The sequence below is a fragment of the Chiloscyllium plagiosum genome, unplaced genomic scaffold (genome assembly GCF_037043375.1).
Source record: "Chiloscyllium plagiosum isolate Xiang-an unplaced genomic scaffold, Cpla_swu_hap1 HiC_scaffold_4, whole genome shotgun sequence".
Taxonomy (NCBI): domain Eukaryota; kingdom Metazoa; phylum Chordata; class Chondrichthyes; order Orectolobiformes; family Hemiscylliidae; genus Chiloscyllium; species Chiloscyllium plagiosum.
Genome location: NW_028270142.1, coordinates 32,773,571 through 32,800,751, shown reverse-complemented (window position 1 = coordinate 32,800,751; position 27,181 = coordinate 32,773,571). Strand labels below are relative to the sequence as shown.

General features: G+C 39.5%; 1 protein-coding gene and 1 long non-coding RNA gene across 3 annotated transcripts in view; both read left to right on the top strand.

Annotated features, from left to right (window-relative positions):
* LOC122549307 (transcription activator GLI3) overlaps positions 1 to 27,181 on the top strand; it is a 382,007-nt gene that overhangs the window by 65,497 nt on the left and 289,329 nt on the right. The window lies entirely within an intron of this gene.
* LOC148150106 (uncharacterized) lies at positions 2,308 to 8,684 on the top strand. Its single transcript, XR_015756927.1, has 3 exons — positions 2,308 to 2,588; positions 3,164 to 3,285; positions 7,343 to 8,684. It is a non-coding gene; the product is annotated as an uncharacterized LOC148150106 (long non-coding RNA).

Below are 27,181 nucleotides of genomic sequence, written 5' to 3'. Positions count from 1 at the left end.
TCACCGACAAGGTGAGGTAAAGCCCAGACCTCAGGATCTGAGGACTGGCTGCTGCCACCTACTTGCGGAACGTTTCAGAGAACACCTCTGGGACACCTGGACCAACCAACCCAACCACCCCGTAGCCCAACACTTTAACTCCCCCTCCCACTCCACCAAGGACATGCAGGTCCTTGGACCCCTCCATCGCCAGACCATGGCAACACGACGGTTGGCGGAAGAGCACCTCATCTTCTGCCTGGGAACCCTCCAACCACAAGGGATGAACTCAGATTTCTCCAGTTTCTTCATTTCCCCTCCCCACACCTTGTCTCAGTCAAATCCCTCGAACTCAGCACCGCCTTCCTAACCTGCAATCTTCTTCCTGATCTCTCCGCCCCACCCCACTCCCGCCTATCACCCTCAACTTGACCTCCCTCCACCTATCGCAATTCCAATGCCCCTCCCCCAAGTCCCACCTCCCTACCTTTTATCTTAGCATGCTGGACACACTTTCCTCATTCCTGAAGAAGGGCTTATGCCCGAAACGTCGATTCTCCTGTTCCTTGGACGCTGCCTGACCTGCTGCGCTTTTCCAGCAACACATTTTCAGCCACCTACTCAGTGCACAATGGAAATGAAAATGGTTGCGACCACAGCCCAGAATGAACTGGGTAAATGCTACCATCTGTGAGTTCTTTCAACTTACAGTTATGTGCGAGCCTTTGAAGGGCAACACAGGAAACACACAACCAGACAGCAAAGGTTGAGCACTGCGTGCCTTGTGACCCTTTGACACGATCTGACTGTGTGCAGTCCATCTCCTTGACTCACAACCATTTCATGCAGGCTTGTGACTGAACCCCATTGATGTCTGTGATGTAATATCAGTGTCTGTACATGTGGAGAGATGGAACACAAAGTCACAGGCCTCTGCGATGACCCATTGCTTGTTCATGGTGCAGCAACTGCTCACCTCACACTTCGACCATGGAACAGAATTTCAGGATATGGATAGTTGCCTTCAGGACTTTCAAGACTGCATTTGAGGCATTGGCACACAAAAAGGTGACTATACATATTTATATGTGTCAGAACATGAAGTGTTAACCATGCCACCAATTTGCCCTCAAAGGTCTCTCCCTTTCTTTCCCTCCCACATGTCTCAATGTAGCCTCTGGGTTGGCAGCTGAGGTGGAGGAAGCCTATCTGCCAATGGAGTCTGCTCAACAATGGAGCATATTGGCCTTGGTGCTTTGGTCACTGATCTAGAAGCGCCTATATCTAGAGAGCACAGATAAGCTGAGTGTCTTCTTGCCAGAGTGGACTCTCACAGGGCTGAGGGTGATGGGCAGGATGGTGGTCTGGAATGTCGTGTGAAGAGACTTCTTGGGGGGTTGTATACGGTGCTGACCCAGGCTGGGTATCTACCTGCCTCTGTATGTGCTCTTGGCATCTGGAATAAAGTCAAGTTCCTCATTCCTCCTTTCGCTTTGCTTTTACTGCTGGGAGCTAATGGCCAGGGTGTTTGAGAAAAAATAAACACACGCGCGCGCATACACACACACACACATGCACACTGATGCTTCTGTGCTTGCATTTGTATTTATCTGAACGCCATTATTGACGACACCATGGAAACATCTCCTGCAAGCAGTTGCCTGGTTTCCAGCAGTTCCCTGAGTGTCAACACCTGGGAATTTCTTCATTTACCATCAGCAGAGATGTAGGCGATGGCTTGGTGGTATTGTCACCAGTCTAGTAATGCAGATACTGAGGGAATGTTGTGGGAACCTGGATTTTGAATTTCACCTTGGCAGTGTGTGGTATTTGAATTCAATAAAAATAATGTCTATGAAAGGATTGTTGTCGAAAACATATCTGGTTTACCAATGCCCTTTAGGGAAGGAAACTGCCCAAATGTGATTTGAAGCCTACAACACTGTGGTTGACTCTCAACTGTCCCCTGAAATGGCCGAGCAAGTCACTCTGTTGAATCAGGCAATAGTAAGGAAAGTAAGAATAAAATCAAATGGACTACCTTACGTTGACTAAGGCAACAATAATGGTGCAAATATTGACCCTGTAAAGAAAGCATTGACACAATAATCAAAATTTGAAAGGATTCCACCCATAGTACCTTAAATATAGTAAAACATTCAAAAGTACTTTGCACTGGAGTGCAATTATACATTACTGATACAAAGCCAAAGTTCACTGTCTGAAAACTTAGACTAATGATTACTGTACATCTTGGAGGAGGTCGTAAAGCAAGCTGGAAGTGGAGACACTTTGGGAAAGAATTCCACAGTTTCGGGCCTACTTGGCTGAAAATACCTATTGTATGAACGATACTTATTGACTTTCGACTTCTGAAGGTTAAAATGTAAATCTGGGAAAGTCATATTGGTCCTAAAGTATTAACCCTGTTTCTGTATCCACAAATGCTGGCAGAACTGCTGAGTTTCTCCAGCACTTTATTTTTATTTAACCTTAGTTGGATTGGCATCTTCAGGTTTGTTGCCATTATGAACTGCAACTTTAATAGGAGAACTGCACAAACCTTGGTGAAAAAGATAAAGTCTGCAGCACATCGAGTGATTTTCTATGTAAGTCATAATAAACCCAATGTGTTTTTATGTGTCTTCTTTCTTGAACTCAGGATGCCGACTTGAAGGTTAATTTGCTAATCTTGCTAATGATAGTTTTTAGCTTCAAAAAAGGTTTAATGCTATTGCAAGAGTCAAGAATCAAGAAGCAGATTGTATTCATTATCTTATTAATAATTGAGGACTTCTAATAGTTTCCTATGCTAGCTATGGCTGATGTAGGAAGTAATATATATGTCAGGAAATATTTACATTAATAGAAAAATCCATTCCAAATGTAACATCCATCAACTAAATTGTCAAAAAAAAATGTTTTTCTGTGGAGTCCATCTACAGATCATCTGCAAATATAAATTGCATGTATGATGTCCAGTTTACGCGTAGAAATCAAATGCAAATGATAACCCTATTTTCATGTGAGTCTGGACAATGTGTGTTCCATCATGGCAGATTGGTGTGCAATAGCTGAGCTAACCCTGTCCAGCACCACACTTTTTGACTCTGATTTCCAGCATCTGCAGTCCTCACTTTCTCCTACTTGATTATGACCTTCATATACATAATCATTGCTGCAGGAGTCACTACAAAGCAGTTTGGAGTGGGTGTCCTGGACAGAATTAGTTTTGATCCTCAATCAGAACATTCTCCAGAAGAGAGCAGAATCTTGTGTTGAATTCCAGGCATGTAAGACATCAAGGTTGGTGATTTTGCTTTCAATATATCATAAAATTAGCTTTGAAGAACTTAACTTTTTTTTTTGTAATTACCACAGACATTAGTAAAAAGTGTAGCTTGCTGTTAAGCACTGAGAGCAGCTGTTCATTCTTGGAGATCAAAACCTGCCACAAGTATCTCTGGGGTCTTTTAACATTTATGAAGGTGTGATTGTGTTCAGTGCTCAGCAGGGAGCCTCTCTGTCGTTAACGCTGTGTTTATATTGTAAGCAGAGTGACTCCCAATAGACCTTGAAACCACTTACAGCCCTTGAGATCTTGGACTTGGGCAATTTGTTTTTTCTAGGAGAAGGGTGAGCATACCAGTGACTGTCTCAATTGAACAATGACCTTTGCAAGAAGGAAGATACCTATTTGTTCACGCCAGTTAGAAAGTGTGAGGTTTCCTTTGTTTTTTCTCTTCTGTGGGTGTGAGAGTAAAAAATGCCACGTTATGTGCAGACCTGATTTACTAAGTGATGAACTTGGCACTGTAAACAGAGTCTTTGTTAGGTTTATATTTCCTTGGATGACAAGCTAGTGAAATTTAAATCCGTAACATGTTAATCTGACATTGTACTAACCCAAATCTGTCTATTTAGATGCTGCCTTGATATGAAGCAACCAAACAGCTGAAATTTGGTCACTGTGCTTAACTTGTTAGAGGAAATTTAGTTTTCCTGAGATGGGATTGTTACAGCTCAAATCCAAACTAAATCAAGCCTTTAAAGACTTTCAAATGCAACCATTTAAGACTTTTTTTCAAAGATTCATTTGATATATTTTAGATATAAGGTTTAGAAAACTAAATAAGATGATTGGTGCCACAATTTTTAAAATAACAGTAGCATGGTCCCCTGAACTCACAATTGGATAAATTTTATACAGACCGAGTGGATTAAACAGTGCGAGGTTAACATGCTATTTATTTAAACTAAATGTTATACCAGTAACTCAACAATACTTTCCTCATGTTAAGTAGCAGTCAGATTAGGAGCAGAGTTCTGATAAATGTACAGGGCTGGTAAGCAGCCTTAACAGCTCAATTGTTTGATTGTACAGAAGAAGTAAGAGCATGTTTTAAGACACTGACACACTGTTGAAAGTGGACCTGGGAAGATGAGACATTTTTTCGGTTTCATGATCACAGGGAGGCCTCGGCTTGATATCATATAGAATGCAGAGATTCTTCATTATCCATTTGTATCCATTACTTGCCATACTGGAAGTTTAACTTTGAGGGACTGTTTCTAAAATAAAAAGAATGAGCCCTGACTTACTTTTAAAACATGACAGGTGAGCAAATAAGCAAGATGAGCAAATGCTACAGTGTTGCATTGACATCAGCTCCTCATGACTGTTTCATATGGTCATGTATCTCGTAAGTGACTGGCTGATTAACCTGCTAGTGCGCATTGAGAACCATCAAAAGATGGAATTAATTTCTAAAGTTTAGGCCCCTGCTGCTATATTGTTTCCACTGTTGGGCATCATACTTAGCAAAGATATCAATGTGTTTCAGAGGAAGCACGTAACATTTACTCCTACTAGATATGTAAAACTTGCGGGGAGACGAGAGAAATTGCGGTTGTTCCATTTAGAGTTGTGAAGATTAGGTACGGAAATGTTCAAAATCATTGTCGATGGAATAATTTGGGAGAAACTGTTTCCAGTACCAAGTTGGTAATGGATTTAAGGGTAATTGGGAAAAGAATCAGAGTGCAGCAGGAGAATTTGTTTTACACAGCAAGTTTTTATGATCTGGAATGCATGTACTGAAAGGGTGATGGTGGAAGTAGATTCACTAGTAATTTTCAAAAGGGAATTTGATAACTACTTGAGTGGAGAACATGGTCAGAGCAACAGAAAAAAAGACAGGATAGTGGGACTAAAGATCTTATTCTTTCAAAATATCAGCAGAGACACAATGGGCATTCTATACTGTATAATTCAGTGCTGCTATTAGCTGCAGTAAACAACATTATTAAACTGCAAATTTTATTCCTTTTCAAAAGCAAGGAAGTCTGTTTAATCTTAAAGATAACTTTAACTGCAGTTTCAGATTGGAAAATATATAATGAAAAGCATATAACAGATGTGAGGAAGTATTGATACACATCCCATGATTTCCCTCATCATTGTTTGATTTTCAAAATTAAAAGTAGTTGGATCCGCAGGTGTATTATCTTCTGATTTGTTCTGCCAGAAGGCATTCAATAAAGTCCCTCTTAAGACTGTTGTGAAGCTGCTCAAGCAATTGAAAGAAAATTATTGACTTGGTTAGGAAATTGGCTAAGTGGCTGGGGGCAGGGAGTAGAGATAATGGCCAGGTTCTCTAATTGGCAGGATGTGACTAGTAGTGTTCCATGGGGATCCGTGTTGGGTCCTCAACCATTCACCATATTTATTGATGACTTAGAAGCCTAGATTGACAGCCAGATATCCAATTTTATTGATGTATCTGATTTATTCATGGAGTATGGCCTTCATTGACATTTATTGCCCACCCGGAATTATCCTTGGAAGATGGTGCCGAGTATGGAAATGTGTTGCTGGAAAAGCGCAGCAGGTCAGGCAGCATCTAGGGAACAGGAGAATCGACGTTTCGGGCATTAGCCCTTCTTCAGGAATGAGGAAAGTTGGTCCAGCAGGCTAAGATAAAAGATAGGGAGGAGGGACTTGGGGGATGGTGCCGAGTAGCCTTCTTGAACTGCTGAGACCCTTGGATTGTGCTATTCGACATCCTTTTAAGTAGGGAATTCCAGGACTTTGACCAAGTGACAATGAAAGAATGGTGAAGGAGCTGTGTGACTTGGAGGGGAAATACAGCTGGTGGTGTTCACATTTACCTGCAGCCTTAGTCCTAAGGGCAGTGATTGAAATTTTGGGAGGCACTAAGGGACATTATAAGACTGTTGGGAGTGCCCACACTTTGGAATATGTCATTGGCTGAGTGAGGAACAACAGGATGAATGCATCACCAGCACCATAACAGGAGCTGGTGACTGCTGGACTGATAATGCTTAAGTTGTTCTACTATCTCCAGCAGCCCAGCCCATGTACAACAGTGGTAGCAGAAAGATAGCTACGAGATACTTAAGGTTGCTGGACTTAAGAACTTTGTGAAGAAAGATTTAGTCAGTGCCTCACAGCCAATTTGCTAATTGTTAATGAATAGGAACCACAGAAAGTACCTGGTCTAAGTCTACTGTGTGTAGCCACGTCTGAGTAGACACTGGCTTTCTCTAACATGAAACATTAAAACTGGTTTGTTGGGAATTACCAGATGCTAGGAAATCACAAGTACAATGCATTCCTGGGTGGTCAATCTGTGGAACTCATTGCCACTAAGGTTATAGAGGCCAGGTCATTGATTGTATTTATGACAGAGATAGATAGGTTCTTGATTGGTAAGGGGATCAAGGGTTACGGTGAGAGTTAGGAGAATGAGGTTAGAAATATATCAGCAATGATCAAATGGCAGAGCACTCTCAACGAACTGAATGGTGTTAATTCTGCTCCTGTATCTTCTGGTGTTATGGTCTACATAGGCCTTACTACCCCATTTGCTGTGTACTGCGTCAGATCATTATAAGAACAAGTTCAAAGTTACTTGTGACTCTTCAGCAGGCTCACTGCTCCTGCTGCACTGGATTGTAACTTCCAGTGTCCTTTGAAAATCATTCCATGTACCCTGAATTTTTCAGGTCATAATTTCATCAGCAAGTCTCACCTCAGCAATTCCTTATTCCATAAGTCTCCAGGAGTTGTCAGTTCTGCCCCTTCCTTTTAATCAAAAATCTGTCACAAACGTACTGCTTCAAAAACATTTTGTTTACACAAAAACAATCCTTTACTGCTCTTCACAGCAGTAACTGCTTTGTTGTTCCACACTGCATTAGTTGCTTTGTCTCCCTCTTTCTCACTATCTCACAACAAAGTTGTTTCTTTGTTGTGAGTCACTAATGGGAAAGCATTACAAATGTGCAAAATGTTTCATTGGTTTTATTCCTGATTTTCTCTCCTTTTACCCCCATTCAGATCTGCCTCCGGGTGGTAGTGTTCAGTACAACACCATCATCAACTCCTTTCCAGAATGTTCTGTTTCACTTCAAGTTAAAGGAGATAGTCCAAAATTCATCTGTCTTTTAAAGTCCAGTGTTCGCAACTGTGTTAACTCAGTTATTGTCCACTGTTTTCTTGCATTTTGCTGGACACTCCAGAGGGAAGGTTGCTGATGCTAAAGAACCAAATGCTTTTTGTCATGTTTATGTACACTTACTTTGGAGCCCCTCTTCAAGTCACTATGTCAATGTTGTACAAATCTCCCCTAATGTGGATCTTCAGAAAGTTACAAACTCATATTTTGGATTGCAGGCTCTTAATACCTCATCAGCATCAATTATGGTATCCTACAGCTATCATTGATGTTGAACAGTGTTCATTAATGGTTTTAACAGCAGACAATCATTGGCCTCAGGCAGATACTAACCTGATGGTAAATTTAAATAATTCGACTCAATTCTGCCTCAAACTTGATCCTCAACTAAACAATGTTGTTCTGTAAAATTGTGTTCCATTTTGTACCTGAATCTATGAGGTCGAGATCTTTAAATGTCTCTGCAAGACTCATGCACGAGCAAAGACTGTGCAATTGCAATGGGTCCTATTTCAGCCACCAGCATTTTCCTCTTTATCGTTGTGATATTTTACCTGTATTCCCTTTACTCCTCTTATGTCATGATAAGTCATAAAAATGTTTGTTTTTGTGCTGTTGCTCTTCAGTAATGTTGTTGAGTTGGAACAGCATAGCATTGACTGCACTACTTCTATGAAAAAGAAATAGAAAAATCTTGTATTTCTTCGGAAGCTTTCATGTTCTCAAGCAGTCCTATTGTGCTTTATAACTAATGAAGTGCTTTTGAACCTTTGGTACATAGCAAGCTCCCATAAACACTAAAGATCAGACCATCTCTTCTAGAGATTTTGTCTGAGCAATAAATAGTGGTCAGTACTAACCCTCCTGCTCTTTCATATGAGGCCCTGAGATCTTTTATGTCCACCTGAGAAAACAGATGTCCTGGTCTAGTATCTTATCCCAAAAAAGAATCACCTTTGACTGCAGTACACTCTCAGTTCTGCACTCAAATGTAAGTCTAAATTATGTACAGCAGACTTTTTATTAATCAATCCATATGGGACCAGGACTGTAACGGTTAATCAAAGATTCTGGTTGATCTAAAGGTCCACAATAATCAATGTAAACACACATTAAGTAATAGAAGTGTGATGCGGGTGTGTACATGTCACTGTTATACTTTATTTGCAGCTTAAATCACTTAAGTAATAATGCAATTTTGCCTTAAATAAAACTTACCAAGAGAAAGCCTCCTTATTTGCACTTTCAACTAACTACTTGGACATCACAAAGATCATGATGACAGTGTGAACTTCCAGTTTTTGAGGTATATAAGTTTTTGTCGATTTATCGAGAGCGCCACTTCAAATAAAGTTTGCTGTACTTGCATTTCTCAAGTGAGATATGAACCCACAACCTTTTGATGATGAGGTGATTGTGCTACTGCTGAGGCACAGCTGTCAATATAGTTGTTGCTGATTTAAATGACTGCTGTGATCAACCAGTAACATTTTGATTCAATTGGTAAAAGGCATTCCTGATACTGTATGGCTAGCAATTTTGAACTACTCTATTCAGTCTTCTTTGTACCGAAAGATACCATTAAACATGCGAAGGAAGTCCAGACATCATGGAAGTGTCACAAATTTAAATGCCAGAATCTCACAATGGGCAGCCATTGCAAATAACAGGTTAACGGTTAGTAGATGAAGAATTAAAATAAATTAAACTCTTTAATACTTCAATTAAAGTTATAGCCCACATTATGTTTTAAAATATTATTGAAGTGACCATTGTTTGATCTGACATTTAATTCAGACATTATAAACACTAGTTCCTGAATTCTGAAGAAGGGCTTATGCCTGAAACATCGATTCTCCTGCTCCTTGGATGCTGCCTGACCTGCTGGCTTTTCCAGCAACACATTTTTCAGCTCTGCTGTGATCAACTGACAAACTCCAACAAAACACATTCAAAATTGTTTCAACTGAAAGATACCTTAATTGGGTTTTCATTTCCAAAACAAAGTCTCTGAAACAATCTCTCTTCTTCTAACACCTGTACTTCAAGGAAGTTCAAATTTCTATAGTTCAAAACTAGTGTTTATAATGTCTGAATTAAATGTCAGATCAAACAATGGTCACTTCAATAATATTTTAAAACATAACGTGGGCTATAACTTTAATTGAAGTATGAAAGAGTTTAATTTATTTTAATTCTTCATCCACTAACCATTAACCTGTTATTTGCAATGGCTGCCCATTGTGAGATTCTGGCATTTAAGTTTGTGACACTTCCATGATGTCTGGACTTCCTTCGCATGTTTAATGGTATCTTTCAGTACAAGGAAGACTGAATAGAGTAGTTCAAAATTGCTAGCCGTACAGTATCAGGAATGCCTTTACCAATTGAATCAAAATGTTACTGGTTCGTTGGCATTATATATACAGTCACAGTCAGAGAGTCATAGAGATGTACAGCACTGAAACAGACCCTTCGGTCCATTCCGTCCATGCCGATTAGATTTCCCAACCTAATCTACTCCCACTTGCCAGCACTTGGCCCATATCCCTCCAAATCCTTCCTATTCATATGTCCATCCAGATGCCTTTACAATTGTACAGCCTCCACCACTACCTCTGGCAGCTCATTCCATACATGTACCACCCTCTGCGTGAAAAAGTTGCCCTGTAGGTCTCTTTTATATCTTTTCCCTCTCACCCTTAACCTATGCCCTCTAGTTCTGGATTTCCCCCACTCCAGGGAAAACACATTGTCTAATTATCCCATCCACGCCCCTCATGATTTTATTAACCTCTATAAGGTCACCCCTCAGCCTCTGACACTCCAGAGAAAACAGCCCCAGCCTATTCAGCCTCTCCGTAGAGCTCAAATCCTCCAACCCTGGCAACATCCTTGTAAATCTTTTCTGAACCCTTTCAAGTTTCACAACATCCTTCCAATAGGAAGGACACCAGAATTGCATGCAATATTCCAAAAATGGTCTAACCAATGTCCTGTACAGCCACAACATGACCTCCCAATTCCTGTACTCAATACTCTGACCAATAAAGGAAAGCATATCAAACACCTTCTTCACTATCCTGTCTACCTGTGACTCCATTTTCAAGGAGCTATGAACCTGCACTCCAAGGTCTCTGTTTTCAGCACACTCCCTAGGACCTTACCACTAATATAAGCCCTACACCGAATTGTCTTTCCAAAATGCAGCATCTCGTATTTGTCTAAATTAAACTCCATCTTCCACTCCTGAGCCCATTGGCTCATCTGATCAAGATCCCATTGTAATCTGAGGTAACCTTCTTCACTGTCCACTACACCTCCAATTTTGGTATCATCTGCAAGCTTACTAATTATACCTGTTATGCTCACATCCAAATCATTTATTTAAATGATGAAAAGTGGTGGACCCAGCACCGCTCCTTGTGGCACTCCACTGGTCATAGGCTTCCAGTCGGAAAAGCAACCTTCCACAACCACCCTCTGTCTTCTACCTTTGACCCAGTTCTGTATCCAAATGGCTAGTACTCCATGTATTCCATGAGCTTGAACCTTGCTAACCCGTCTCCCATGGGGAACCTTGTCGAACGCCTTAGTGAAGTCCAGAAGATCACATCCATCCCTCTGCTCTCATCAATCCACTTCATTACTTCTTCAAAAAACTCAATCAAGTTTGTGAGACATCATTTCCCACGCACAAAGCCATGTTGACTATCCCTAATCAGTCCTTTCCAAATACATGTAAATCCTGTCCTTCAGGATACTGCCCAACAACTTGCCCACCACCGACATCAGGCTCACTGGTCGATAGTTCCCTGACTTGTCCTTACCACCTTTCTTAAGTAGTGGCACCATGTTAACCAGCCTCCAGTCTTCCAGCATCTCACCTGTGACTATCGATGATACAAATATCTTAGCAAGGGGCCCAGCAATCACTTCCCTCGCTTTCCACAGAGTTCTAGGGTATACCTGATCACGTCCTGGGGATTTATCCTTTTTTTGCGTTTCAAGCACTTCCTTCTCTGTAATATGGACATTTTTCAAGATGTCCCCCTGTATTTCCTACATTCTATATCTTCCATGTCCTTCTTTACAGTAAACACTGATGCAAAATGCTCATTTAGTATCTCCCCATCTCCGGCGGCTCCACACAAAGGCCACCTTACTATTCTTTGAGGGGCCCTATTCTCTCCCTAGTTACCCTTTGTCCTAAATGTATTTGTAAAAAGCCTTTGGATTCTCCTTAATTCTATTTGCCAAAGCTGTCTCATGTCCCCTTTTTGCCCTGCTGATTTCCCTCTTAAGTATATTCCTACTGCCTTTAAGGATTCATTCAATCTATACCTGTCTATACCTGACATATGCTTCCTTCTTTTTCATAACCAAACCCTCAATTTCTCTAGTCATCCAGCATTCCCTACACCTTTCCTTTCACCTTAACAGGAATATACTTTCTCTGGACTCTCGTTATCTCATTTCTGAAGGCTTTGCATTTTCCAGCCGTCCTTTTACCTGTGAACATCCGCCCCAATCAGCTTTTGAAAGTTCTTGCCTAACACCGTCAAAATTAGCCTTCCTCCAATTTAGAACTTTAACTTTTAGATCAGGCTTATCCTTTTCCACCACTATTTTAAAACTAATAGAATTATGGTCACTAGCCCCAAAGTGCTCCCCCACTGACACCTCAGTCACCCGCCCTGCCTTATTTCCCAAGAGTAGGTTAAGTTTTACACCTTCTGTAGTAGGTACATCCACATACTGAATCACAAAATTTTCTTGTACACACTTAACAAATTCCTCTCCATCTAAACCCTTAACACTATGGTAGTACTGGTCTATGTTTGGAAAGTTAAAATCCCCTAGCATAGCCACCCTATTATTTTTACAGATAACTGAAATCTCCTTACAAGTTTGTTTCTCAATTTCCCGCTGACTATTAGGGGTTTATAATATAATCCCAAAGTGATCATCCCTTTCTTATTTCTCGATTCCACCCAAATAACTTCCTTGGATGTATTTCCGGAATTATCCTCCCTCAGTACAGATGTAATGTTATCCCTTATCAAAAACGCCACTACCCTCCTCTCTTGCCTCCCTTTCTATCCTCCGTGTAGCATTTGTATCCTGGAACATTAAGCTGCCAGACCTGTCCATCCCTGAGCCATATTTCTGTAATTGCCATGATATCCGAGTTCCTAACCATGCCCTGAGTTAATCTGCCTTCCCAGTTAGGACTCTTGCATTGAAATAAATGCAGTTAATTTATCAGTCCTATCTTGCTCTCTGCCTTGACCCTGCCTGCCCTGAGTTTCACTCACTTCTTTTCCCAAATGTACCACTCTCAGATTGATCTCTTTCCTCACTATCTCCCTGGGTGCCATCCATCCCATCTTACGAGCTTAAATCCTCCTGAGCAGCTCTAGCAAATCTCCTTGTTAGTACATTAGTCCCCTTACAATTCAGGTGCAATCCGTTCTTCTTATACAGGTCACTTCTACGCCAAAAGAGATTCCAATGATCCAAAAATGTGAATCTTTCTCCCATTCACCAGCGCCTCAACCATGCATTCATTTGCTCTATCCTCCTATTCCTACTCTCACGAGCTTGTAGCACTGGGAGTAATCCAGATATTACTATTAATGAGGACCTCCTTTTTAAATTCCTGAATAACTTTATATTCTCCCTTCAGAGTCTCATCCAATTCCCTTCCTATGTTATTGGTTTCAATATGGACAATGACCTCCTGCTGTCCCTCTCCTCCTTGAAAACATTTTGCACCCTCTCTGAGACATCCTTGATCCTGGCACCAGGGAGACAACACACCATTCTGAGTCTTTGTCTGGCCACAGATACGCCTGCCAGTGCCTCTGACTAGAGAATCCCCTAACACAATCGATCTCTTAGAACTAGACGTACCCTTCATTGCATTAGAGACAGTCTTGATACCAAAACTTGGCTGTTTGTGCTACATTCCCCTGAGAATCCATCAACCCCTACACTTTCCAAAACAGCATACTTGTTTGAAATGGGGATAGCCACAGAGGACTCCTTCACTATCTACCTACCTCTCTTACCTTTCCTGGAGTTAACCTACCTATGTGACTGTATCTGCGACTTTTCTCCCTTCCTGTAACTGCCATCCATCATAACCATTGCTTTTGTAAATTCCGCATTGCCTGTAACTGTTGCTCCAACTGATCCATTCGACATGATAGGACTTGCAACCAATGGCATTTATTGCAGATATAATCCTCAGTAACACGTAAACTCTCCCTAACTTCCCACATCCAACAAGAAGAACATATCAGTCCACAAAAGGCCATTTTTGCTTCTTCCAATCTACAGACCCAGAAAATAGCACCGTCTTATTCCTCTACAAACACTGCTCCAGGCTAACTTAATACTTATGGCTTATGTTTTTAAGTTTAATCAAGAGATATATCTTAATGAAACATAATCAAGAAAGACCCCACTCTAGTCGCCAATGTGGATTTACAACAAGGTTATACTTAAAACTATCTGTTTCTGTGCTATGACCTCTCCCAAACAGGTTCCTCCAAGATCAGTTGTGAACTTCGCTGCTCGTTACATTTTCCCTGACCAAATAAAATGCTGCCTGCGGAAGTTTAAGAAACTAAGGAGATGTAGGACCAGCCAAGAGCATAAACCAGCAGGAACAACAACAAGAATATCAACAGAACAGCCAATAGCCAAGTGGACCATATAAGGCAGTAGAAGAGAATACTGGGAAACCAAGGCATATCAGATTCAGAAATGTTAAGTAAAGAGAATTGAGGTGCAATTTTTTGAGTAGCAAGAGGGTTAGCAGTGGATTGATAATTTGTGATGAGGATGGGCTTTTCGTGGGTGAGGCTTAAAATAGTAACATTGGTGTTTTGGGAAGTTGGGTGTAGATTTTTGGCCAGGAGTGGTCTGCTCACTACCTGTGCCATTATGATCTGGATTCCTGCTCCAAAACATCAAATACCAATAACTTTGTGAAGCTTGAGCATCTTTTAATTACAGAAACTATTGCCCATCACATCAGAAATCCTTCATATCTCAGTAATCATAAGAGTTCCTGAGATCCTCTTTTTACAAATGGCAGCCTTTGGATTAGAATTTAAAATATATTGTGAATTATTTTGGTATTGTCCAGTCTAGAAGCTTATGAAATTCACTTAAATATTCACCTTTTTCAGAAATTCACTATATGTCATTGTCATCTATTACAGAGGAGGAGGTGCTGGACTTCTTATAACAAACAAAGGTGGATAAATCCCTGGGACCTGATCAGGTGGGACCTAGAACTAGTTGGGAAGCTTGTGAAGTGTTTGCTGCGCCCCTTGTTGAGATATTTATATCATTGACAGCCACAGATGAGGTTTCAGAAGACTGGAAGTTGGCTAATGTGGTGCCACTATTTAAAAAGGGGAGGAAAAGCCAGGGAATTATAGATTGGTGAGCCTGACATCCATGGTGGAAAGGTATTGAAGGGAATCCTGAGGGACAGGATTTACATGTATTTGGAAAGGCAAGGACTGATTAGGGATAGTCAACATGGCTTTGTGCGTGGGAAATGATGTCTTACAAACTTGATTGAGTTTTTTGAAGAAGTAATGAAGAGGATTTGTGAAGGCAGAGCAGTGGACATGATCTATATGGACTTCAGTAAGGTTCAACAAGATTCCCCATTGGAGACTGGTTAGCAAGGTTAGATCACACAGAACTGAGGGAGAACTAGCCATTTGCAAACAAAACTGGTTCAAAGGTAGAAGACAAAGGATGGTGGTGGAGGGTTGCTTTTCAGACTGGAGACTGTGATCAGTGGAGTGCCACAAGGATCGGTGTTGGGTCCACTGCTTTTTGTCATTTATATAAATGATTTGGATGTGAACATAGGAGGTATAGTTCCTAAGTTTGCAGATGACATCAAAATTGGAGGTGCAGTGAACAGTGAGGAACGTTACCTCAGAGTACAGCGGAATCTTGATCAGACGGGCCAGTGGGCTGAGCAGTGGCAGATGGAGTTTAATTTAGATAAATGCGAGGTGCTGCATTTTGGAAAGACAATCCGTGCAGGTCCTAGGGAGTGTTGCTGAACCGAGAGACTTTGGAGTGCAGGTTAATAACTCCTTGAAAGTGGAGTCTCAGGTAGATAGGATAGTGAAGAAGATTGGTATGCTTCCCTTTATTGGTCAGAGTATTGAGCACAGGAATTGGAAGGTTATGTTGTGGCTGTACAGGACATTGGTTAGGTCACTATTGGAATATTGTGTGCAATTTTGGTCTCCCTGCTATAGGAAGGATGTTGTGAAATCTGAAAGGATTCAGAAACGATTTAAGGATGATGGAGGGTTTGAGGCTGAATAGATTGCAGCTATTTTCTATGGAGTGTCAGAGAACGAGGGGAGACTTTATAGAGGTTTATAAAATCATGAGAGGTATGGACAAGGTGAATCGACAAGGTCTTTTCTCCAGGATGGGGAAGTCAAAAATTAGAGGGCATAGGTTTAATGTGAAAAGGAACGGAGTTAAAAGGGACCTAAAGGTCTTCTTTTTCACAAAGAGGGTGGTGTGTGTATGGAACAACCTGCTGGAAGAAGTGGTGGAGGTTGGTACAATTACAACATTTAAAATGTATTAGGATAGATATATGAAGAGGAAAGGTTGAGAAGGATATGGGCCAAATGCTAGCAATTGGGACTAGATGTATTTAGGATATCAGGTTGGCATGGGCAATTTGGACCGAGGGGTTTGCTTCTGCGCTGTATATCTCTATGACTCGATGACTACTTGTTATGCTAAATAGAATTTAAATAAAATTAAAGATTTTGGAGTCAAACAGTTCTTGAATAAAAGTAACAAAAAGTAAGCAAAATGATTTTTTCATGTTCCATATCTTTACCGGGTGCTGGCAGGTGGGACTAGATTGGGTTGGGATATCTGGTCGGCATGGACAGGTTGGACCGAAGGGTCTGTTTCCGTGCTGTACATCTCTATGACTCTATGACTAAGTCACCTCAACAAAATCATTTTATTTTCACGTCTTTCCTTTATCATGAGTCCTGGTGCCACCAAACATCCTTCTTCGAGGATCTTCAATAACTTCTTGTAGTAAGCTCCAAGACACAGTCTGGCAACTGGTGACTTGAATTAATGCACTTTATTTTGGAAATCTCTGTTCTTTTTAACATGTCCTTTATGCTATCAAGGTTGCCTTTCAGACACTCTTTGCTGACTGTACATAGTTCCAGAGAATATAGCATTTATTGAGCAATTTCTTTTCTTGGATTGCCTCATGCATAAAATTTATTTTCGTGTTGGACAGTTGCACCCCTCTATAAGTTCTATTAGTGCCAATGTTTCAGTAGCTTAACTACTTTTGACTGCCTCTTTTATTTTTTTAGCTTCCCAGGCCAATTGACAGCAATTGCTCTTTCCCACTAAGAGTACGATAAAACCAGCTGTACTCCAAAGTAGCCATCCATAAGATTAGCATGTGAATCATGGGAAAAAGGGCTAACTTTGTATCTTCTAGGTTAATCAGTATTTGTTTGTTTCTATACTTTTTTTTCTCATTTGGTGTCTTTAATGTTTTAATTATTCTCAAGACTCCTTCAACAGCAGCATGTTTCATCATAACACTCATTGCCAATGCAACATAAATGACTTTTGAGTCTAGTCTGAATTTAACTGTCAGAATAGTCAGTTGAACTGTCCAGTCAAACTTCTTTCATGGTCTGCATCTGCCCTGGATGCAAAATCATCTTTCTCTGAGGACCTGGTAAGGTACTGAAAAGTACCTGGAGACTTGAGTTTGAAAAACAGCAAGCACTGACAACAAATGGATCATCTCAGTGAATCCTGTGGACAGGACTCATTGATCTGCCTTCTCCATTTCTCCCCCTACCTGTAACACCAAATTATTTTTTGTCATTTGCGTCTGTGTGTGTGGAAGGTGAGTTTTAAGCGTGGGGTAATTAGTTAAGCTATACGTCAACAGTTTATTATTGTTTATGTGTGATTAGGATCTATTTATTTATCATAAATAGTAATTCTTGTTAACTACAAAAACCTGATCCGTGTTTTTTACCAGCCTGGGTCTATCAGACAGATAAATTGGGACCTTTGTGTATTTTGATAAAATCTTTAACTTTTGTGATGACTCTGGGAATAGTGGGGTCATGATTTCCAGTGTGGTATGGCACTAATGCTGTGGATGTGCATCCACTTTCCATTGAACTGAAGCATCTTATACTTGTACAATTCCCTCTGCCTGATCAGTTTCACCATCCTCTCCTTCTGCACCTTCCCTGCTGTGCATAATTTCAAAAACCTTTCTATTCAAATTAGGCCAATTAGTTGGTTAATAGTATTTTGAGTTGTATTTAAAACACCAAAAATCTGGGCATTCCTGGGAGTTCATTCATCTGTTCCACAATTCCCATTGACTGTTAAATTGCCAGAGGTATTTCAGTCCTCACTGCTTTTAATTATGATTAATCTTTTTTATTGACACTTTTGCCCCTTATCCGTTTGGCTTTACTTTGCCACCACTGTTGAATTCTCCACTCTTTGTGTTACTGTTGAACAATTCTATTGAGCTATGAAGACCACATCTGAATGAATGTTTTCCTTTGATTAATGTTGAGGCTTTGGGCACTTCTACTAAAAATGTACATCTTTCTGAAAATTGAACTCCAGTTAATGCTAGGAGGCTGTCCATGTTTGATATGAATGCTACCAAGGGTAATATATTTGGTTAGATTTCCAAAAGTAATTTCACTTGTTTGGGGATCGTTATTAATGATTAAATATGTTAATTCTTGGAATCATAGAAAGTTACAACAAAGAAAGCTGAGTTGGCCAGTACTGGCTGTTTGGAATAATAGTTATTTTAGTCCGAGGCTTCCAGTCTTTTGTCCTGTAAGTTCTTTATCCTTAAATACCTGTTCAACTCCCTTTTAAAATGATACATACATTCAGTTTTCATTATCTTTTCAGGTAGAACCCACAGGCAGATCTTGGTAACTGTAAATGGGGAAAAACACTCATCTCGTATTTGAGTTAAATCTTTTACTCAAAGATTCTCATCATGTAAACTTCTATCAGGCAACTTCTTAACTTTGAGAAAGTGAGGACTGCAGATGCTGGAGGTCAGAGCTGAAAATTGTGTTGCTGGAAAAGCGCAGCAGGTCAGGCAGCATCCAAGGCGCAGGAGAATCAATGTTTCGGGCATAAGCTCGATTCCTGAAGAAGGGCTTATGCCCAAAACGTCGATTCTCCTGCTCCTTGGATGCTGCCTGACCTGCTGCGCTTTTCCAGCAACACATTTTTCAACTTCTTAACTTTATCTGTTTCAGGGAGAACTGACCTAACTTTCTCAGCCTCTCCCCAAAACTGACACCTTTTATCCCTGCTAATATTCTTCTAAATCTCTTTGGTTCTTTTCTAATAAGATGGCAAAACAGGAGAAACTAAATTTGCCGTTAAGTTGATGCTCTATACCATAGCATGGTGCCAAACATAATTCTGCAGATGGGAAAATGAGATGCTTTCGTCAGGGTTAATTTGTTTTTTGACGGTCAATGTAAATCCAATTTGAATTTGAGTCATCTGATCTGCACCAGATTTTTTTTCTCTTTGGGTCAATATAGTTCTGTGGAGCACTCTGTCCCATAGCCTCATGGTATTGACTACATTTTGGATCATTTCACATTATTCTGGACTCCTGTAGAAAGAAAGATTTGCATTAATATAGCAACATTCATGCTTTCAGTGTATGACAAAGCACTTTCAATTAATTGCTTTTGAAGTGCTGTAATGTAGGATTGATTTATTTCTGCATTACTCGTGAAAACTCTGAAAAACTATACAGCAGTTTCTATAAGAATTTGTTTTTGAAATTCCTTAGATACCACTTGAATTCTGCGTTTCAGTCAGATTGTCTGCATTTCTCCTCACGTGTGCAGACCTCTAAGTATCATACTGTCCATTTGCAGTCTTTGAAGTTAATTCAAAAACACTGAACCTGTTCACTTGTGAGATTCCAGACACTTTTCTGAAGGTGCCGTAAATAATAGTCTAACTCTTTACATCACGTTATAAAAGTATCATGGAGATTATTATTTAATCTCAGGAATACAATCAAAGTTAGCAATTGAAATTTTTTGATTCTAAACTCAATTAGAAATTCAGCTGTCTAGGACTGCAACCCATAGCAAAATTTAACATCCACTGCTGTGCCTTTGAAAGATGAATTGGAAAGGAATAAGCAAAATGCCTCATTGAAATTAGACAACATTTAGCATTCATGCCAAACACAGCATGTTCAATTCTCTAGTGATTTCTCTTGGTACTTTCCCAAGAAGAGGGGGAGGTGATTGTCAGATTCTCCTGCTTGACAGAAACAGCTTGTTTAAAGTAGAATAGCCCTGACTCCATCCTTATGGGATCATAAATAGGTTGAAGTCAGCTTGGGCTTCAAGGGAGTGTAATCAAGAATAAGCCTTCAATTTGAGCTTCAGCATCACCCTGAGAGGGTAGTAAGGCAGATTCAAACATAGCATCAACAGGGAATTGGATAAGCATCTGAAGCAAAAAGAAATTGCAAGCCTCTGGGGAAAGAATAAGAGTTAGTCTCGCTACATAACTAAATTAAAATAATCAGTTAACCTCATAAAGTGGATTTATGTTTACAAATAGCAGCATATATTCTTATGCAGATATCTGTTCTCTACAAATATGAAGAAAATGTTCACATCTTGCTCCTTTGTTAAATTACTGAAGATTTTAGGGAGCCTATAGTTCTTTGTCATTCTCCATGCCAACATCTTGGTCAATCAGAATCGATTAGCCAACAATGAGCAAGTTTTTCTCTTATAGTATGAAATGCTTGTTACCATTTGAAATTTGGCATTTTTTAGTTTATCATATAGAGTGCAAGATGACTAAGGATAAACCTAATCCATATTAATAAAATGTATCTAACATAGTAAAACCCCACAGTGCTTAAAAAGGTCAAATCACATTAAACATTTTTGACAGCATGTCACAGGAGATATCAGGGCAGATGACCTAAAGCTTGACCAAAGAGTTAGGTTTTGAGGAGCTTTTTCAAAATGGAGGGAGAGGAAGAAAGAATTCCAGAGCTTAGAGTTAATCAATGATTGAGCAAGGAAAGTTGGGAATGTACAAATGGCTAGAATTGGAAGAAAGATTTTGAAAGCTTGCAATGCTAAAGAAAGGAACTTAGATTTGCATGGTGGAGGTAACTGAGGGAATCTGAAAACAAGGATGTGAATTTTAAAATTGAGGTGTATCAAATAAGAAACCACTGAGGGTTGGTGAATTCAAGAGTGTCGAATGAATGAGATTTGAAGTGAGTCTGGTTGTCGGCAACAGTGTTTTTACTGAGTGTAAGTTTATGTCTGGTAGAAAAAGGGAAGTTTGACTGGGGTACATAAGTATTGATGAAAGTCGAGGTATAAAGACAAGAATGAGGGGATTATCTGAGGTAGGGTCAGAGTTGAGTGATGTTACAGGTTTCTGGCCATGGGTAGGTTTTAATACCTGTGAAAGCTGAAGTATCATAAGTTACTTAAGATACACTTACTGTGTAGATTATGTACCTTTTTTGAGCAAATTATAACATTTTTGTTCACATGTCTATTTCCAAGATTAGCTGGACTTTGACCATGTATAAATTGCAGATTTATCAATGAATACTGGAAATTGAGACCTTATTGAGAATTGGATGAATGAGACAACTAAAATCAATTATATTCTCTGTATCTAATGATATCAGTGCTCTGTACCAAGGAATCATTCTTCCCTGTTTCATAATGAACTGTGTAACCCCCCATTTCTGCTCATGCAGCATAAGAGGGTCCACATGATGTGTTCATACAAACACAGGTAACTTCTGAATGGAATGTATCATGCTTTTCGGGTGTATGGGTATTCTTTTCTATCAAATTGCAAAAGAATTGCAGGAGTTTAACAAACATTTCAGGAAAATTTGTAATTGATTCAGCCAATAAGGCAAAATTGTTTTATATAGCAATATTATCACAGAACTGGACTTTTCAACAAAAAACTGTGTAAAATCCACAGAACTGGTGACTGACATGAATGTGAATATGGGTTGAGCTTGTGCTTTTAAATATGTGAAAAGAATTGTTACTCTACTCGCATCATTGATGTATAAAAAAAGTGTATATGTATGTAACTAAGACTTCTGGGGCACCCAGGGCACCATTTCAAAGCTTGCACATGATCCAAAACATGGAGTGTACTATATAGTGAGGAAGATTGTCAAAAACCTTAATGAGGATATGGGCAGGTTGGTGGATTGGGCAGCTACCAGCCACATAGCAGATGAAATTCAACATGGAAAGTATGCAAGAATGTATTTTTGGAGAGTGGGGCAGGGAGTGGTTGAGAGCAATAAAATGTCTCAGGTCAGTCCTAAATGACTGAACCCTTATTTTGACATTTATAATGCCCAGTTTTAGAATCTCCAAGCCGGGTGAAATATCCTCCCAATATCTATTCTGTAGAGCACCTGAAAAATTACATGTTTCAATTGGAAATCTTTCCCCTCCCACACCATTCCCAAGGGTGTGGCATAATGGCTGAGTGGTTAGCACTGCTGCCTCATTGTGCCTTGGACCCAGGTTCAATTCCAGCCTTGGGTGACTTCTGTATGGAATCTGCATCTTCTCCCCATACCTGCATTTCCTCTGGTTTCTCCGGTTTGTTCCCACAGTCCAAAGATATGCAGGCTAGGTGGATCAGCCATAGGAAATGCAGGATTATGGAGATAGAGTGGTAGGCAAGGTCTGGGTGGGATACTCTTCAGAGGGTCAGTGTGGACTCGATGGGCTGAATGTCCACTTTCTACACTGCAGTCATTCTTATTCTTCTGAACTAGAGGGAGCATAGACTGACGACTCAATTTCAGATCACAAGATAACACCCTCACATGAGGAATCAGCCAAAAAACCTTTGTCAAAAGCAAGCTGCTATGGATGCTGGAAGTCGGAAATAAAAACAAAAAGTGTTGGAAATTTTAAGCAAGTCAGGCTACATCTGTCTAGAGTAACAGATTTCAGCTTGAGATGACCTTTCATCAGGATACCACTGAAAAAGTTGTTAAAGCCGATTATTGGGTCATTATTACATTGCTATTTGGGGACATTGCTATGTTCAAATTGACACTGCTTTCCTCCAGTACAATAGTGATTACACCAGAAGTATTTCAATGACTGTGAGCACCTTTAGTCCAATTGGAGGACATGAAAGATGTTTCTTGTGCAACTATGTGAAATGAATTTCAAAAAGAATGCTCTAAGTGGTCATTATCTTTTCATGGGGATAATATGATAAGTTGCTTTATTTTTAGATGGCTGCTAAATAATTAATTCAGCTCTCCCAGCTTCCACCATTGGATAGTCAGCAAATTGTCATGTTAACCATGCAGTCATCTTCTCCAATATGTTTTTCTGCTGAGCAAGACTTTGGGCTTGGAATACAGAATCGCTCAATATGTCCATTAAATGTCTGGCTGAATTTGTTATTTATCTTGCATCAAAACCTCCCTCAGTAACTGTTAGAAGATAATGTATTACAGCATTGACATTTTTGTTGACCTATCTTTGGTCAGTATACCTGAAGATACTCAAAACTACTGGTTACCTTTTTGAGAGCTGAGGTGTGGTGGAGATGTACTGTTGTCAGTGATGGTATATCAAGGAAAAATACTTTTCAATTAAGATAGGTCTGCATATCTTCTGTGGGCAATTACTTTGGTATGGTGGTTAAGAAGATGACAAAGAAAAGTAGGCTGCATGCCTCATAGAATCATCATTCTCACCTGTTGCCCTGCTTGTACCATCTTCTCCAGCTCTCCTCAGCAGCTCAAGTTGCTGAAGTCTAAACAAGTTCATTGGAAATGAGCTTATTGACTATGTTTAATTTTGGTATCTTAAAAAAAAACTGGCTAGCGCACTGGCTAAAAGAAGAAAATAAATCCAAATCAATAGGGTTAGTATTAAGGAGCCTTACATTACATATGTTGTCTAAATCTTGAAAAACAATTCAAATTCCCAGGTATTAATTGGAAGAATTATGCCTCAAGATTTGATGTTGCAAAAAAACTTACAATACATGAATTGAACAAACAAGTATTACTGAGCTAACGCTATGTTTTATAAACCCCTATTCTTGGAGCCCAAATTTAGACACTCATATTTCAACTTTAATTTTGACCCCAAGCAGTTCCTTATACTTTGCAAGATCATAAGGATCCCCTTGCTTCTTGAGTATAAAAGTTAGAAAGTAATGTTGCAGCTGTACAAACTTTACTTCGGCCACATTAGGAGTATTGTGTGCAGTTCTGGTCACCACACTATAGGAAGGAGGTGGAGGCTTTGGAGAGGGTTCTGAACAGGTTTGCCAGGATGTTGCCTGGATTGAAGTGTATTAGCTATGTGGAGAGATTGGATTGTTTTTGCTAGAACATCAAAGGCTGAGGAGGGGGGCTACCTTAGAGAAGTATATAAAATTATGAGGGGCATGGATTGGGTGGATAGTCAATGTCTTTTCCCCAGGGTGGAAATGTTAAATACTAGGGTGTTTAATAAATACTAGTTTAAGGTGAGAGGGGGACAATTTAATGGAGATGTGCAAGGCAGTTTTTACATTGAGTGGTCGGTGCTTGGAACATACTGCCAGGGAAGTGTTATAAGCAGATATTTTAGCAACATTTAAGAAGCATTTAGACAGACACATGAACAGGTAAGGAATAGAGGGCTACAGAGCATGTGCAGGCAGATGGAATTAGTTTAGAATGGCATCAGGTTGGTGCAGACATAGTGGAGTGAAGGACCTCTTCCTGTGCTGTTCTATGTTCTCATGGGACAAAGTCAAGGGTGTGCCACAGCTTTCAGGAATTCACTTTGACCCTTCTTTGTGTTCTTTCCAATGTGTGAAGTATGCAATTTCGAACAGTCCTTCCAATTCTCTTAAAGAACCCCAGAATTGTGGACAGCCCACTTGTAATACATGCCTTACTGCAATCCTGCTTAATGATACTAATTCAGTAATACCCCGATTCCTGATAATCCTTTTGCTGTCCATAGCAGATTTTTCTCTCTCTCTGGTTCTCAAAGCCTCTTCCAGGATTCAATTAAAAGATACTTCCTTGAAATCCATCTGCAGGACAATGTGGCAAACCTAGATATTCCAGATAGAGAGTTAAACTAATTAACTTTCAACTTGAAACCTATCCTTTGATCTGAAAAGCATATGGATACTTTAAGATCTTTCCTTTGTTATTGAATTAAAACCTTTCTTCTGGAACCCACCTGAATAATTTTTACCCCTTATGAAATCAACTGTAGACATATTTTCTCTATCTCGGATCTTGGAAAGAGTGACCTATTAAGAATTGTTTTCTCACTTTCACCTCTCACCTTTTGGTTTTAAAAGTCTCAAAGCATCTTTGAGTTGTCATTACTTTAGATTTTGTTTACCAATTTTTAACAGGGGTTTTTCATTCATCTTGCACTTAAACTTCAATCAATGCTAAAAGTATACTTAATACATCTGAATCATGAAATTAGATAACTTTGCTCCAAAGTACTGAGTAGTTTTGGTTTTCAAACTCTTCAAATGCTTTTGGATCACCTGATAGTTATATTGAATGAACTGTTGTTTCTTGTGATGGTTAATGAAGTTATGACATTAGTAATGGACAGATAGGGAATGCTTCTTTGGATGTTGCTTTACAGTTTAAACCTTCATAGCTATAGCTAAGTTTTCCCACATTTCTTTCCCACAGTTTTGTGAGCAAATACCTAAAGGGGCAATTAAATGCATTCTCTTGATTTCAGTGAGCTGACTCATGATTAATTCTTTGTTATGTTAACAAGATCTTTGGACAATTATACTCAACTAAATGAATGTTCAATGATTTTGTGATATTGTAGTTTTATGCCTGTATGTAGTTCTCCTCTTGTCATGTTCAGACTACTTTTTGAATGATTATGTAGCAACATGCAGGGGCAGGAGGATACAGCTTAGAAGTTACATAAGCTTGTCCAGAAGTAGCTTGTTCATTAACTCCTTCAGAACTAAGATGAAGAAAATGAATCCAATGCATTAACAGATTTGTCTTTTTTAACAGCCTGAATGTTGTTACAAAAAAGTAAACCTTTCACCTGGTAAATGATGGAAACTTTAATAATTTATTTCCTAATGAGATAATTTGAAATTAAGCAAACAATACAAACATATGAATAAAGCAGACCGTTTGGTAGGACTCTTTAAAATGAACTTGACTTTCAGAATGTTATCTCGTGAATAGAATCTTGTTTATGGGCAGAGCAAGTTTTTTTTAAAGAAACAATTGTGGTTTCTCCTACTAATGTTGAAAAGTATGGGTGATTGAATACAGAAACCCACAGCAGAAAATGTGCAAAGGTTACTCATTACTCATTTGATTTCACTTATTCTTGTGTGTCTCTATGTTCGAAGCACACATTTTCTGACCTATCTTGTAAGCTTCAAAAAAAGGGATAAATTCAAGTTGACAAGTTCATGCAGCAGGACACAGAATGCTTTATATAAAAAACTCAGAGCTGAACAATCCAAGAGGAATGAGGAAAAAAAGTGCACTTCTTGTAAAGACCTTTAACCTTAAACCAGATGTCATAATTGGTTACTGTGTATATTTTATTAAGGTGGAGGTCAGTAGAGCAGCGGGTGTTTCCGCTTTGATGGATGTTTAAAGGGAAGTTCAGAGAAAGGGGGAAGGAATGAAGGCAGCATTTCATATATTGGTTCTGCTCTCCACAGAGTCTAAAATATGAATCAGTGCATTACCTTAATGAAATAGGCCATGCCTTGAAATTAAGGATTGATCTTAAAATCTGAGGAAATGTGATCTCAAGCCCATATTTTAGTTACTGCTGTACAAAATGTGCTGCTTTTATTTTTGAAAATTCTGTGTTCACTTCTGTGAAGCATTATCAGTTGCTATTTAACTGTTTTGTGAAATAACTCCACAGTCATTTCCCCTTGTGGGTAGACAAATCACACATTATGTTACGTAGTACAATCAAATCCCCAATGCTGACCATTACTTTTTCATTTCATGAATGTCTACTTGCTGACCTGGAAATACTCTACATTGTTGTCTATTCATTCTTCAGTGTACTTTTTCACAGGCTGTAAATGTTGGTGTAGAAGCTAGCTTTTGAACCTTGAAAAATACCGACTCAGAGAAAAGGGGTGGACTTGCATCCCGAATGTAAGAGTGAACCACCAGTGTGACAGTATTGCTGTTTTGAAATGTCATTAACATCCAATGCAAAGAGTAGTGTGTCTTAAATGTCCACATTTTCGCAACACAGCTTGGTCCTTTGTGCTCAATCATCTCAAGTGTACAAAAGTAAAACATGCATGTATGGGGTTAAAAATTGAGGCTGACTACAAATGCAAGTTAGTGTGTCATGGCTCCAAAGTGGAGTTGGTTCATAAATTGAATATACGCAAAAACTTAATTTTTGAGGCTGGAGAAATCTTAGACATTGTGTTGATGTATACGCTGTGATTTAAGATAGCACGGAACAAGATAAAGTTTTCCTTAAAATGTTGTTATTGTGCATGGCCAGTTTTTTTTTAATACTTAGCCCCTTTACATTTTTTTTGGT